The sequence below is a fragment of the Arachis ipaensis genome, chromosome B4 (assembly GCF_059453495.1).
Source record: "Arachis ipaensis isolate K30076 ecotype BB chromosome B4, ASM5945349v1, whole genome shotgun sequence".
Taxonomy (NCBI): Eukaryota; Viridiplantae; Streptophyta; class Magnoliopsida; order Fabales; family Fabaceae; genus Arachis; species Arachis ipaensis.
This window is the reverse complement of record NC_142439.1, coordinates 112,854,083-112,870,502: the sequence shown is the minus strand read 5'-3', so window position 1 is coordinate 112,870,502 and position 16,420 is coordinate 112,854,083.

The window sequence follows — 16,420 nt, the reverse complement described above, 5'->3', positions numbered from 1 at the left end:
CTCTAATCTGTGTTTTTTAGGCCAAAAACTGGGTTAAAAACATCCCAGAAATCGCCCCCAGCAATTTCTGATACGTCCAGCACGTCGCTCTGTCACGCGTACGCATCGTCCACGCATACGCGTGGATTGAACTTTCGCTAGGTCACGCGTACGCGTGATCCACGCATGCGCGTCGCCTGACAGCATGGCAACAATGGCAAATTATATATCATTTCGAAGCCCCAGATGTTAGATTTCCAACGCAACTGGAACCGCCTCATTTGGACCACCGTAGCTCAAGTTATGGTCGATTTAGTACGAAGAGGTCAGGCTGGACAGCTCAGCAATTCCTTCAGTTTCTTGTATTCCTTCCACTTTTGCATGCTTCCTTTCTATCCTCTAAGTCATTCCTGCCCTATAAACTTTGAAAACACTTAACACACATATCAAGGCATCGAATGGTAATAAGAGAGGATTAAACATAGCAAAATTAAGGCCAAAGAAGCATGTTTTCAATCATAGCATAAAATCAGGAAGGAAAATGTAAAACATACGATTTCTATGAATAAGTGTGAGAATAGTGGGTAAAATTCACTCAATGAAGTACAAAATGTACCACAAAATAGTGGTGCATCACTATACTATTCACATCATCCAATCATAACTTCTATCTATAAAATATATACTAAGTGAAATATGCAAAAATGCAACCTATATAAAATATATGCCAACTAAAAATGCAAAATGCAATAGTATAAGCTAAGATATATATACTAGAAGAGAATGCAATGCAACAGTTAAAAACACTCCAAATATATACAAGAAACCTAAAAAAAGAAACAAAAATAAGGTGCAAAGTGTTCGGAAAAGAAAGTTTACGCCCCAAAATGACAAATCCTCCCCCACACTTAAGCGTTGCACGGTCCTCCGTGCACGAACACAATCCGGGGAGTATCTCGAAGTTCTTCCACCTTAGGTTGGCGGATGCGGGGGCTTGGGTTGTGTGGAGATTCTAAGTCCAATGCGTGCTCGGCATCTCCATCTTCAGTGTCCTCCTCCTCTCCCGGCTCCTTGCCTTCATGTCTCATCCTCGAAAAGAGTGAATTAGGTATAATTAGGAATCATAGGACAAGTAGCACAAAAAGGTAAAAGAGGCGACAATTGAGCATATGATTGAGGAAGTTGTAAAGTGGTGTGGAATACACACAACGGTCGGTTAAAGTGGCATCCACCTAATCAGAAAGTAAGAATGAGTTCCTCAATTAAATGGCCTAAGATGCATGTAATGAATGAGTATCAATTAAGCACATGCAAAATTAGGCAAACAACAAGAGTGAATTGAGTTTAGAAAATATTGGATATTGAAGGTGTGCAAGTGAAAGAGAAAAATTGATATAGAATATCACAACAAACAATAGCCAATCCATTAATGAAAAGAAAACTACTTATTCATCATGAAACACAAGGAAAAAGTCACATGGTATAAGTACTTGTTACAAAAAGTGATACACTTGATAGCAATCAAGTAAAATCACTCAAACAAATAAGTTTCAACTCAATTCACTTAATTCAATGCACTTATATAATTTGTCCTAGTGGTACAATCAAAGCACGAGTTATCAAACCCACTAGGTACTAGTAATACAAGGCAAAGTATAAGTGCATTGGTTTAAATTTCAAGTGACAAGCAACCCATTCAACATAAAGCAACACTTGCAACTTATTTAATTACTAAGATGAAAAATGATGTGCAAAGAAAACCAAGTAAAACAAGTAGAAAAACATAGAAAAGGCAAAGTATGGGAGGGATGGAGGGGAAAAGAAGAGAAGAAGTGTAAAGAAGGGAAGAAAAGAAGAAAAGTGAGAGAAAACAGAGGCGTGCGTACGCACAGGTATGTGTGCGTATGCACACAAGGCGGAATAGGGAGGGCGTGCGAGCGCACACTCTATGCGAGCACTCCTGGCAGAAGAGGTATGAAGACGTGTGCGTGCGCACAGGGTTGTGCGCACGCACAAAAAGGTTTTTTTTTAAAGAGATGGATCATGTGTGCGTGTGCACACAGCTCCGTGTGCACGCACAGAAGCAAGAGGAGTTGGGGTGCAGGCGCACAAGCTGTGCTGACGCACCCATTAGAGGGGCTGCCAGTTTGCGTGCGGACGCACATGTCTGTGCGGCCGCACATATGGTGCGAAAAGGAAGACATGTGCGTAGGCACAAAGCAGTGCGTACGCACAGACCAACAAAACAGGGCAGTGCCCACGCACAGTGTGTCCTGGCGCTGCGACCGGAGGACGCTGTAAGGAGTGTGCGGGCGCACAGGCTTGTGCGCTCGCACAGGTCACGAAACTCGGAGTTGTGTGCACACGCACACATGCCTTGTTTTGCAAAAATTTTTCTTTCAAAACTAAGGGTCCAAGCCGTAGCACATCAACATATCAGCCCCAAAACATTCAAAACATCACAAAATCATGATCCATATGTAATTCAACCTATCTAAACTCAAATTTAAACTAATCCTAAGCTAATTGAGGCAAAGGCAAGCAAATATGCAATAGGCTAAGACTATAAACAAAGAGAAAGAGTAAGAAAGATGTTACCATGGTGGGAGACACTCCCACCTAACACTTTGGTTTATAGTCCTAAGTTGGACTTTTTTGTGGAGACTCTTGCTAGGGTGGCTTGTGTTTCCACTCCTCCTTGAACATCCATCCAAGCTTGCACTTAGAGACTCCTCCGGGATCCCATATTCCAAGCATCCGCTCACCTTCTAGTTGATCTTTATGCTTCAAGCCGGATGGATAAGCTCTCATTCTACTCTTGAAGTACCCCAACATTCTCCGAAAATCACCCGATTGCGCTCTACTCACCACTTGAACTCCGATTCTTGGATTAACCTTCTTGATGATCCTTGGAGTCCCTTGGCTACCAATACTCCTTTTTCCACCATGTACCAACCTAAGAAAGACCTTGAGTTGGTAGTCCGTCTCCAAGATAGCATATTGATGGGGCCAATGAAGCTCATAGGTGAAATTGCCACCCACTCAATATGCTCTTGGTTGTCAACTCCTTCCTTACCAACCTCTTCCTCCTCTTCCCCATCACTCAAGTCATAACAAGGAGGTTGTGAGAAGTCTACCTCTATGTCTTTCTCAAGCTCAATAGGAAAGGGCTCATTAGGATCCTTAAGGGGATTGATCAAGGAGGACAAAAAATCAGCAATGATAGAATCTTCATCTTGATCAATCTCCCTCAATTCTCTCTTTCTCTCCTCCGGTTCACATAGTTCCCTTTCTCCCTCTTGTTGCATGTCATGCTCTAACTCCTCTTCTTTCCTTTGAGGCTTCAAATTCTCCTCTTCACTCCTTTCTTGGGTTGATCCTCCACATTCTTCAAGAGAAGTGTCTTGATCGGATGAGTGTGAGAGGACTATACGGTTTACTGCCTCGGCTATGATAGCCATGAATTGCCTTTGAGTCATTCGGAATCCTTCTTGCACTTGGAGAAAGGCTTGAAGGTCTTGATGGTCATGGGCCAAGGGTGGGAAAGCTTCACATTGTGGTGAAAAAGAAGGTTCATAGTTTGGGAGAATGGTGGTATATGTGGAGGGTAGTTCATGTTGGTAAGTGTCCAGAGGTGGTATGTAAGAAGGTGTATGGTGGTGGTGGTGTGGTGATTGAAAATATTGTGATTGAGGGTTATGTTGAGGGTATGGGCTATAGGCATATGGTGGTGGTGGTGCATAATCTAAGGGAGATCCACTATATCCTTGAATTGGGTGTGCATATTGAGGAAGGTTTGGCTCATTGTAGTATGGAAGAGATGGCTCCTTCCAAAAGTGATGCTCCAATCCCATGATGCAACCCAAAATTGAGGTTATCAAGCCCTACAAAATAATAGCAACCAAACTCCAAACCAAGAGGGTGATAACTCATAGAGGAAATAGAACAAAAAAGCTAGAGACATCAAGTAATAAAACAAAATCCGAATTAATAGCAAAAAGCAAAAACAAGCAAACAACCCAAAAAGTATCTATTTACACTATGGACATATTTACAACAACCAAATATAGCACTCATGACGCTAGTTCCCCGGCAACGGCGCCAATTTGACAGAGAAGAGAATCTATGCCAATTCGGAAAACTAGATAAAGTGATTCCATTGTGAGTAAAGTCCAAATCGGCAATGGATCCTCTCAATAAAAAATTCAATTCAAAAGGATAGTCACAATTCAAAACGCAATTAACCGAGAGTTTTAAATCCCGGGTCGTTCTCCCTAGGAACTAGTGACAACAAGTGCATATAATTTTGGTTGTGGAAAGCAAAGGGTATCCAATGATAAGAAAGCAATAAAGGAATAAAAGAACAAGGCAAAATTACAATTAATAAAACAATAAAGGAATAAAAGAACTATGTATGTAATATGAACAAGTAAAGCTTTAAAATAGGTGAAAAGTGGTTCAAAACATAAATGAAACCTTGACTTGGGATGAGTATCCAAGGAATCCTTTCCTTGCCATAGCTACAACTATGATAATTATCATGGGTTAATCTCGCCTAGTTAACCCCAACCATTGAGGAGTAAGTCAAGCAAGCATAATTGACCTTAATCCATAAGTTCTAACCAACTTATCAAACTAGTTAATAAAAGGCTAGCTTTAATGGAAATAAGAATCAACTAACTTCCCAAGAATTATTACTAAATGTTGGACATTATGGCTCTAGTAATCCATAGACTCATTTTTCCCAAGCCAAGGGGTGGAAATTACCCCATAATCAAAATTTGCATTTCATCAAACACATAGAGGGCATAAACATAAAACATGGCAAAATTGAGAAATTGAGTAAAGCTATGAACCATAAATGACCAAAATCAATAAAGGCAACTTGACAAATATATAAAAACCATCAACATCAAATTAAACAACTAGGAATTCAAAATTGCAAGACTATGTAAATTGCCAAAGGAAATTGAAATAGATGAAAATGTAGAACAAGTAATGTAATTAAAAGAGAAATTAAAGAAATACTTACAATGTAATTGCTAGAATCCGAAATCAAACTTGAAGTATAAAATGCTACAAACCCCTAATTAAACCCTAAGGTAGCGTTTGGTAGAGAGACAGAGATGAAAAGACTGAGACTGAGAGACAGAGACTAAGAGACAAAGATTGAAATAAATCTCAGTATTCTTTTTGGTGCAAAGTGGGAGACAGAAATTGAAACAAGAATAAAACTCTAATTTAATTTGTACAAAGGGTAAAATTAGAATTAATTAATTAAAATGACGATATTTTTGGTATAAAATGCTATTAAAGTTTTAGTCTCCATCTTTAAAAATTTTAGTCTCCTGTGTCCCTACTTTTTGGAGATACTGAAATACTGAAATTTTAAGGACAGAAACAGAAATTTTAGTACCAGTCTCTAAACCAACAAACATGATATTGAGTCTCAGTCTCCCAGTCTCTGTCTCGGTACCTCAAAACAAATGCTACCTAAGAGAGCAAAACCTAAAACTACACTACTCCTACTCCTACTCCTACTATGTTTTTCCTAATCTAAAGTGAGCTCCCTTCATATGTGTTGCATTCCCCTTCATATAGCACTTGGTTTCAGCCTTGAGACTTCAAAAATTGGGCCAAAAGGCCTCAAAATCGCGAGTGCACGTGCATTTTTAATGAAGGCACGCACTGGAACCTATGCGGATGCACAGATGTGTGCGTCCGCACACTTCGCCAAATTTTCACTTGTGCGTACGCACAGAGGGTTGTGCGCACGCACACTTCGCGATGCTCTTGATTCGCTTTGCTTGGTTTGTTGTGCGTACGTACGGGTAGTTGTGCGCACGCACGCATGCTGATTCCTTCTGTGCGTACGCATGCATCCTTGTGCGCACGCATGCATGACTGAGCTCTCCTCCTTTCTTTTCTTCATGCTTTCTCCCAAATGCATGCTCCTCTTCCATTTCCACCAAGCCATTTCTACCTTATTCATCTGAAATCACTCACAAATAACATGAAGGTATCGAATGGAAGGTAAATGGAATAAAATTAGTCAAAATAAGTGCAAAAAAGCATGTTTCCACATTTATGTCCAAATTAGGGAGATAACACAAAAGTATGCTATTTGGGTGCTTAAGTGTGAGTTCATGTGCTAGAATCCATTCAGTTTAATCCATAAAACTCACATAATAACAAAAATATATTTTTTGCATTAATATCGATTTATAACAATTCTTGGATATAAAATGGTTTAAGAAAGAGCTCCTACCCCGATCGCAATCCAACTACGAAACAGACTCCATTTTTCCTTTTTAGTTCACAATAACAGCAACCGCAATGTCCCTAGGAACTCCGCCGTAATGTTGCGACAGCAACAAACGCATCATAAAATCTTGGTAACTCAATCCTAAGACATTAACATCATGAAATCTTCAGTAACTTATAACAGAATAACAATGATAAGGGTTTTGGGACAAAAAAAACTCACTGAACTTAGAGAAGAACTAAAGAACAGAGTAACAGCGGCTCCCGTAGTGACTTCTGGCGATGTCAGCGTTATTTTTCGGCGACCAGGCACAGAGACACAACTAGAACAAAACCAAAAGGAGTAGCGGCAACCCCTGAGCAGCTCCGGTGAACTTCATCAGCGGTGGCTTTGACCATCGCGACCCAAACAGCGGCGACGACAGCCTCTGACAGCTCCGCGGGTGGCAATGATGACGAGGCGTGGTGGTCGTAACTCCTCCCTCTCCTTACGTGTCCGTCTCTCACTGGCGCTTCAACGGCGACACTCCTTGCAGCTCCTCGGACAGCGACGTGCACGAACGATGGTGCAAGCACAGCGAGGACGAGCTGGCAACACTGAATGGTGACTCATCCTCCTCCTCTTCCTTGCGTCACTAGGTTGTGTCCCTCTCTCTCCAATGTGCGATAGTGACGGCAACGACGGCATAAATCCTTGCCGGCGCTGTCTCTCTCTTCTCTCATTTTTCGCATCTCTCTTTCTCTCTTCTCTTTTTCTTTGTTTTTCGTGGGTAAGGGGGTGAGGGAGATAGGTGGCGGTTGGGTGATGGGTTATGGTTAGGTTAGGGTAAAATTAGTGTTTGGATCGGTGAAATTGGGAACTAGGGTTAAGATAGGTATTTTTAATAAAATTAAGGGTAATGTGGTAATTAAAAACTAAATTTCATCCAACAATAATTATCTATAAACAGCACCAAATAAAGTGCAGCTGGGCTAGGGATGGTCGTACATAAACTCTTTCCATCAACAATTAACTTAAACAGCACCAAATATCAACAATCAATGAAGAACAGACACTTTCACTAATTTACTAACCAGAAAACATGAAACACTTTCAGTCATTCAAACCTACAGCCCCAAATTCACTAAACTAGAATAAACAATCAGACACTTTCAGCAATTGAATAATCAGAAAGCGTGAAACACTTTTAGCCATTCAAACCTACAGCCCTAAATCCACTAAACTAGAATTAATAATCAACACTTTCAGCAATTCAATAATCAGAAAACATGAAAAGCTTTTAGCTATTCAAACCTACAATCCTAAATCTACTAAACTAGAATCAATAATAAGACACTTTCAACAATTCCATAATCAGAAAACAAGAAATACTTTTAGCCATTCAAACCTATAGTCTTAAATCCACTAAACTAGAATCAATAATTAGACAGCTTCAACAATTCAATAATCAGGAAACATGAAACACTTTCAACCATTCAAACCTACAATCCTAAATCCACTAAACTAGAATCAATAATCAGACACTTTTAGCAATTCAATAATCGTAAAACATGAAACGCTTTCAGCATTCAAAGCTATAGCCCTATATCCACTAAACTATAATCAGACACTTTCAGTAATTCAATAATCAGAAAATATAGAAGACTTAAAGTAATACTTATCTCGTGCCGCCATCAGGCCAAATCGTCAACCGTATGATGGGAGGTGGTGGAGGGGAATTTACTACCTCACTTCCGTGAGAGGACTCCAGGACTGTGGCTTTCATCGCTGGAGGCAGCATCGGTGTGGTAGCGGATTACTGAGCAGTCGGAGGCAGTGGCATCGCCGTAGACGGAGATTAATGATAAAAATGATTTTGTAAATGAAAAGTAAATAACATGAAATAAATGGTACTTATGATTCAGTAATGAGGAACAGGTTGAGGTTCCAGAGATGCTCTGTCATCTAAATCTCTGCTTTCCTACTGTCTTCTTCTCCAAAGACGCATGGTTTCCTTCAATGGCAAGCTGTATGATCCTCTCGGATGAAAACTACCAGGTACGATCTCTGCACGGCTAATCAACTGTCGGATTTCTCGTCTCGGATGAAAAATACCATGTACAGCCACCGCACAGCTAATCATCTGTCGGTTCTCACTAGCGTCGGAATAGGACCCTTATCTTTTTATACACTATCACTGCGCCCAACATTTGTGAGTTTGAACCTCGTCATAGTCATCCCTTCCCAGATCCTACTAAGAATACCATAGACAAGGTTTAGACTTTTCGGATCCCAGGAATGCTGCCAATTGGTTCTAGCCTCTACCACGAAGGTTCTGATTTTACGAACTCAGTCCGTGAATCAGGAACCCAAGAGATACACACTCAAGTTGTTGCCTAATGATTACGTTGAGCTCAGATAGAACGGAAGTGGTTGTCAGGCATGCGTTCATAGAATTCAGAATAATGATGAGTGTCACAGATCATATCATTCTCTAGATTGAAGTACGAGTGAGTATCTTAGAATAGAATCCAGCGTGATTGAATAGAAAATAGTAGTAATTGCGTTAATCCATTGAAACACTGCAGAGCTCCTCACCCCCACCTATGGGATTTAGAGACTCATGCTGTAGAAGATATAATATGAAGTGTAAAATGTCATGAGGTTCCAAAATGAATCTCTAAAAGTAGTTTTTATACTAGACTAGTAACTTAGGTTTACAGAAAATGAGTAACTAAGTTCAAACAGTGCAGAAATCCACTTTCGGGACCCACTTGGTGAGTGTTTGGGCTGAGCTTTCAAGCTTACACGTCCATATGCTTCAAGTTGGAGTTAAACGCCACCCTGGGTGCCAAAATGGGCGTTTAACGCCAAGAATTATGCCAGTTCTGGCGTTTTACGCCAGAAAGTTTTTGGCTAGCTTTTAATGCCAGTTTGGGCCATCAGATCTCAGAAAAAGTATGGACTATTATATATTTCTGAAAAGCCCAAGATGTCTAATTTCCAACGCAATTGAGAGTGTGCCAATTGGGCTTCTGTATCTCTAGAAAATCCACGTCGAGTGCAGGAGGGTCAGAATCCAACAGCATCTATAGTCCTTTCTCAGCTTCTGAATCAGATTTTTGCTCAGGTCCCTCAATTTCAGCCAGAAAATACCTAAAATTACAGAAAAACACACAAACTCATAGTAAAGTCCAGAAATTTGAATTTTGAATAAAAACTAATAAAAAGTAATTAAATCATACTAAAAACTATGTAAAAACAGTGCCAAAAAGGGTATAAATTATCCGCTCATCACAACACCAAACTTAAATTGTTGCTTGTCCCCAAGCAACCAAAAACAAAATAGGATAAAAATAAGAGAATATAAACTAAGTTTCAAAAATATCAATGAAGATTAGTTTCAATTAGATGAGCGGGACTAGTAGCTTTTTGCTTCTGAACAGTTTTTGCATCTCTCTTTATCCTTTGAAGTTCAGAATGATTGGCATCCATAGGAACTCAGAATTCAGATAGTGTTATTGATTCTCCTAGTTTAGGATATTGATTCTTGAACACAGCTACTTTATGAGTCTTGGCCGTGACCCTAAGCATTTTGTTTTCCAATATTACCACCGGATACATAATTACCACAGACACATAACTGGGTGAACCTTTTCAGATTGTGACTCAGCTTTGCTAGAGTCCCCAGTTAGAGGTGTCCAGAGCTCTTAAGCACAATCTTTTTGCTTTGGACCACGACTTTAACTGCTCAGTCTCAAGCTTTTCACTTGACACCTTCACGTCACAAGCACATGGTTAGGGACAGCTTGATTTAGTCGCTTAGGCCAAGATTTTATTCCTTTGGGCTCTCCTATCCATTAATGCTCAAAGCCTTGGATCCTTTCTACCCTTGCGCTTTTATTTAAAGGGTTACTGGCTTTTTTTTCTTGCTTTTTCTTTTTCTTTTATAATTTTTTTTGCCTTTTTTTTCTTTTTCCACAAGCTTTGTGTTTTTCACTGCTTTTTCTTGCTTCAAGAACCAATTTTATGATTTTTCAGATTATCAATAGCATTTCTCCTTTTTCATTATTCTTTCAAGAGCCAACAATTTTAACATTCATAAACTTTACTATAAAAAAATATGCACTGTTCAAGCATTCATTCAGAAAATAAAAAGTATTGCCACCACATCAAAATAATTAGGCTAATTTCAAGATGATTTTCGAAATTATGTACTTCTTGTTCTTTTGCAAATAAAAGAAATTTCCATTTAAGAAAGGTGAGGGATTCATGAAATCATTCATAGCTTTAAGACATAGACTCTAAACTTTAATGATAATGTAATAAAAATGAAACATAAAATAAACATAAAAGCAGACAAATAATAATAAAAGAAAGGAAATTAAAGACATAAAAATAAATGACTCTAATACTAATGCTTATGTAACTCTTAAAATAGGTTTCTAATAATAAGAGTTATCACAAAGTTAGGACTCAACAACCTTGATTTTGAGGGGTAGGTGCTCCTTCAATCTGTGGGACGTCCAACTCTTCAGGGGACAGCTTCTGACGCTTTAGCTCCTGTATTTCACGCCCTTATTTCTCTTGTTCTATGAGCAGTTTGCAGAGCATGCTGTTTTGATTCTGCTGCTCTTCCTTGAGTTGATTCACAGCTTCTTGTAGCTTGGTGACAGATGCTTCTAAGCGAGCCCAATAGTCAAATTGAGAAATTTCTGGGAGGAGCTCATGCGCCCCCTCTTGATGAGGTTATCTTGAATTTGAGGTCCATCCATCACTTTTTTGGTGATTGGGCGTTCAACTGTGATATATTCATCCACACCCATCTGTACCCCCGCATCTTTGCATAACAAACTAATCAAGCTTGGGTAGGCCAATTTGGCCTCAGTGGATTCCTTATTTGCAAACATGTAAATTTCAACAGGGATCAGCTGATGAATCTCTACCTCCTTCCCCAGCATAATACAATGAATCATCACTGCCCTCTTGACAGTGACTTCAGATCAGTTGCTGGTTGGGAGTATAGAACACCCAATGAAATCCAGCCAACCTCTAGCAACTGGTTTGAGATCACCTCTCTTTAGTTGGTTTGGGATACCTTTTGAATTAGGAATCCACTTGGTTCCAGGGAGGCATATGTCTTCTAGAACTTGATCTAGCCTTTTATCCTTGGCCATTCTCCTATTAAAGGACTCTGGATCATCTTGTAGTTGAGGAAGTTTGAGAACTTCTCTCACTTTGTAAAAATAGAAGTAAATAATCTTCCCTCTGACCATAGTCCGAAAGGAGTAGAAATCAGTTCCCTCTAATATTTGCTTTTCTGTCATCCACAGATTTGCATAAAATTCCTAGACCATATTTCTTCCAACATGTATCTCAGGATTAGCCAGGACTTCCCAGCCCCTGTTTTGAATCTGCTCTTGGATTTCCGGGTATTCACCTTCTTTCAGATTGAACCTAACTTCCAAGATCACTGATCTTCTGCACACAATTTTGAAATAATGGTCTACATGTTCTTTATTGCAGAAGTTCTCGTACATCCAGCGTGGTTTTGGATTGCTTTCTTTCTTCTCTCTTGAAGCAGTTTGTCTTCCTTTGGGTTCCATGAGATTGGTTTGTTTTAACTCAGAAATCATGGAAATCACACCAAACTTAGAGATTTGCTTGCCCTCAAGCAAAATAAAAAGAAAGAAGATGAATAGATGGAGAGAATGATTCGAATGATGGAGTAGAGGGGATGGCCGAATGTATAAATAAAGAGGAAGGAGGGAATGGTTTCAAAATTTTAGAAAAAGATATGATTTGAAAGATATGATTGATAAAAGATAAACATGATATGAAAAAGAGAAGATTATTTTCAAAATTTAAGAGATACGAAAAAGATATGAGGAAGTTAGATCTGAATTTTTATTTATGCATGTAAGAAATAAAAGATAATACGAATGAGTTAAAAAGATTTGAAAAGAAATTGGAAAGATGAATGAGTTTTGAAAAAGAATTGAGAACAATTGAAAAAGAATTAAAAATGAATTTTTTAAGATTATGAATTTTTGAGAATGGAATTTGAGAATTGAATGTTTGTAATATTTGGATGCATAAAATCTTGAACTAAAATATGAAAAGTCGAAAAAAATTGAATTGGAAACGAAATTACCTCTCCCCTAGCTGTTCTGGCGTTTAACGCCCATCTGGTGGCCATTTTGGGCGTTTAACACCCAGCCAGGCGCCAGAAATCCTTCTTTACTGGGGATTTTTCTGAACGCCCAGAATGCTGCCATTTCTGGCATTAAACACCCAGAATGATACCTTTACTGGCGTTAAACACCCAAAATGGTAGCCATTCTGGCGTTTAACGCCCAAATTGCCTCTTTACTGGCGTTTTGATGCCAGTGAGCTCTTTTTCTCTGTGATTCTTCTGCTTTATGTTCTGAACCTTCATATCCTTGACTTGTTCACTGAAAAGCATTAATAAACATGAACAACAAAATTAAATGGACTTATATAATTGTTATAAACATCTAATTTTTTTTATAATGGCTAGGTTGCCTCCCAGCAAGCGCTTCTTTACTGTCTTTAGCTGGACTTTACTGAGCTTTTTAATTTAGTCTCAGTTTTAAGCATTCTTGCTCAACATTGCCTTCAAGATAATGTTTGATTCTCTGTCAATTAACAATGAATTTTTTGTCAGAATCAACATCTTGAAGCTCTACATAACCATATGGTGACACGCTTGTAATCATATATGGTCCCCTCCACCGGGATTTCAATTTCGCAGGGAATAATCTGAGCCTAGAGTTAAACAGTAGGACCTTCTGTCCTGGCTCAAAGACTCTAGATGACAGTCTTTTGTCATGCCATCTTTTTGCTTTCTCTTTATAAATTTTAGCATTTTCGAAAGCATTGAGTCTGAACTCCTCCAGCTCATTCAACTGGAGTAATCTCTTCTCTCCGCTACCTTAGCATCAAGGTTTAGGAACCTGGTTGCCCAGTAGGCCTTGTGTTCCAGTTCCACTGGCAGATGATAGGCTTTTCCATACACAAGCTGGTAGGGAGAGGTCCCTATAGGAGTCTTGAATGCGGTTCTGTATGCCCACAGAGCATCATCCAGACTTCTTACCCAATCCTTTCTACGGGTACTTACTATCTGTTCCAGGATCTATTTTAGTTCTCTATTTGAGACATCAGCCTGCCCATTTGTCTGTGGATGATATGGAGTTGCCACTTTATGGTTAATTCCATATCGGACCAGAGCAGAGTCAAGTTGTCTATTGTAGAAATGAGTGCCTCCATCACTGATCAGTATTCTAGGGACACTGAACCTACTGAAGATATGCTTCTGGAGGGATTTCATCATTATTTTAGTATCATTAGTGGGTGTTGCAATTGCCTCTACCCATTTAGATACATAGTCTACTGCCACCAGAATATAAGTGTTTGAATATGATGGTGGAAAAGGCCCCATGAAGTCAATACCCCATACATCAAACAACTCAATCTCTAAGATCCCTTGCTGAGGCATGGCATAACCGTGAGACAGATTACCAGCTCTCTGGTAACTGTCACAGTTATGTACAAACTCTTGGGAGTCTCTATAGAGAGTAGGCCAGTAGAAGCCACATTGGAGAACCTTTGTGGCTGTTCACTCACCTCCAAAATGTTATCCATATTGTGATCCATGGCAATGCCATAGGATCTTCTGTGCCTCTTCTCTAGGCACGCATCTACGGATCATTCCGTCTGCACACCTCTTAAAGAGATATGGTTCATTCCACAAGTAGTACTTTGCATCAGTAACCAATTTTTTTGTTTGCTGCTTACTGTACTCCTTGGGTATGAATCTCACATCTTTATAGTTTGCAATGTCTGCAAACCATGGTACTTCTTGAATGGCAAAGAGTTGCTCATCCGGAAAGGTTTCAGAGATCTCAGTAGAAGGGAAGGACGCTCCTACTACTGGTTCTATCTGGGACAGGTGATCAGCTACTTGGTTCTCTGTCTCTTTTCTGTCTCTTATTTCTATATCAAACTCTTGTAGAAGCAACACCCATCTTATGAGTCTGGGTTTTGAATCCTACTTTGTGAGGAGATATTTTAGAGCAGCATGGTCAGTGTACACAATCACTTTTGATCCCACTAAGTAAGATCTGAACTTGTCAATGGCATAAACCACTGCAAGCAGCTCCTTTTCTGTGGTTGTGTAATTCTTCTGTGCATCATTCAAAACACGGCTAGCATAATAAATGACGTGCAGAAGCTTGTTATGCCTCTGTCCCAACAATGCACCAATGGCATGGTCACTGGCATCACACATTAGTTCGAATGGTAATGTCCAGTCTGGTGCAGAAATGACTGGTGCTGTGACCAGCTTAGCTTTCAGAGTTTCAAACGCCTGCAGACACTCTGTGTCAAATACAAATGGCGTGTCAGCAGCTAGCAGATTGCTCAGAGGTTTTGCAATTTTTGAAAAATCCTTTATAAACCTCCTATGGAATCCTGCATGCGCTAGAAAGTTTCTGATTGCCTTAACATTGGCAGGTGGTGGTAATATTTCAATTACCTCTACCTTAGCTTGATCCACCTCTATCCCCTTGTTTGAAATTTTGTGCCCAAGGACAATTCCTTCAGTCACCATAAAGTGACATTTTTTCCAGTTTAAAACCAGGTTAGTCTCTTGGCACCTTTTCAGTACAAGTGCTGGATGGTCAAGACAGGAGCTGAATGAGTCTCTAAATACTGAGAAGTCATCCATGAAGACTTCCAGAAATTTCTCTACCATATCAGAGAAGATAGAGAGCATGCACCTCTAAAAGGTTGTAGGTGCATTGCACAGACCAAATGGCATCCTTCTGTAGGCAAATACTCCAGAAGGACATGTGAATATTATTTTCTCTTGGTCCTGAGGATCTACTACAATTTGGTTATAACCTGAATAGCCATCCAAAAAGCAGTAGTATTCATGACCTGCTAGTCTCTCTAGCATCTGGTCTATGAATAGTAAAGGAAAATGATCCTTTCTGGTGGCTGTATTGAGTCTTCTGTAGTCAATACACATACGCCATCCTGTAACTGTTCTTGTAGGAACTAGTTTATTTTTTCATTATGAACCACTGTCATGCCTCCTTTCTCGGAGACAACTTGGACAGGGCTCACCCAGGGGCTATCAGAAATAGGATAAATAATCCCAGCCTCTAGTAGCTTAGTGACCTCTTTCTGCACCACCTCCTTCATGGCTGGATTCAGCCGCCTCTGTGGTTGAACTACTGGCTTAGCATCATCCTCCAATAAGATCTTGTGCATGCATCTGGCTGGGCTAATGCCCTTAAGATCACTTATCGACCACCCAAGAGCTGTCTTGTGTGTCCTTAGCACCTGAATTAATGCTTTCTCTTCCTGTGGTTCTAAAGTAGAGCTAATGATCACAGGAAAAGTGTCATCTTCTCCCAGAAATGCATATTTCAGGGATGGTGGTAGTGGTTTGAGCTCGGGTTTAGGAGGCTTCTCCTCTTCCTGAGGAGTTTTCAGAGGTTCTTCTGTTTTCTCTGGTTCCTCCAGATCAGGCTGAACATCTTTAAAAATGTCTTCTAGCTTTGATTCGAGACTCTTAGTCATATTGACCTCTTCCACCAGGGAGTCAATAATATCAGCGCTCATGCAGTCTTTTGATGTGTCTGGATGCTGCATAGCTTTGATAGCATTCAACTTGAACTCATCCTCATTGACTCTCAGGGTTATCTCCCCTTTTTGGACGTCAATGAGGGTTCGTCCAGTTACTAGGAAAGGTCTTCCTAGAATAAGAGTTGCACTCTTGTGCTCCTCCATTTCCAGAACTACAAAGTCAGTGGGAAAGACAAATGGCCCAACCTTGACAATCATGTCCTCAATTATGCTTGATGGAATCTTGATGGAGCCATCAGTAAGTTGGAGGCATATCCGGGTTAATTTGACTTCATTAGTCAAACCAAGCTTTTTGATAGTGGACGTAGGTATTAGGTTGATACTTGCTCCAAGATCATATAGAGCTGTCTTGGTACAAGCACCCTCTAATGTGCATGGTATCATAAGCTTCCGGGATCTTTAAGCTTCTCTAGTAAGCTTTTCAGAATGAATGCACTGCATTCTTCAATGAGAAAAACTTTTTCAGTTTCTCTCCAATCCTTCTTATGACTTAAGATCTCTTTCATGAACTTAGCATAAGAG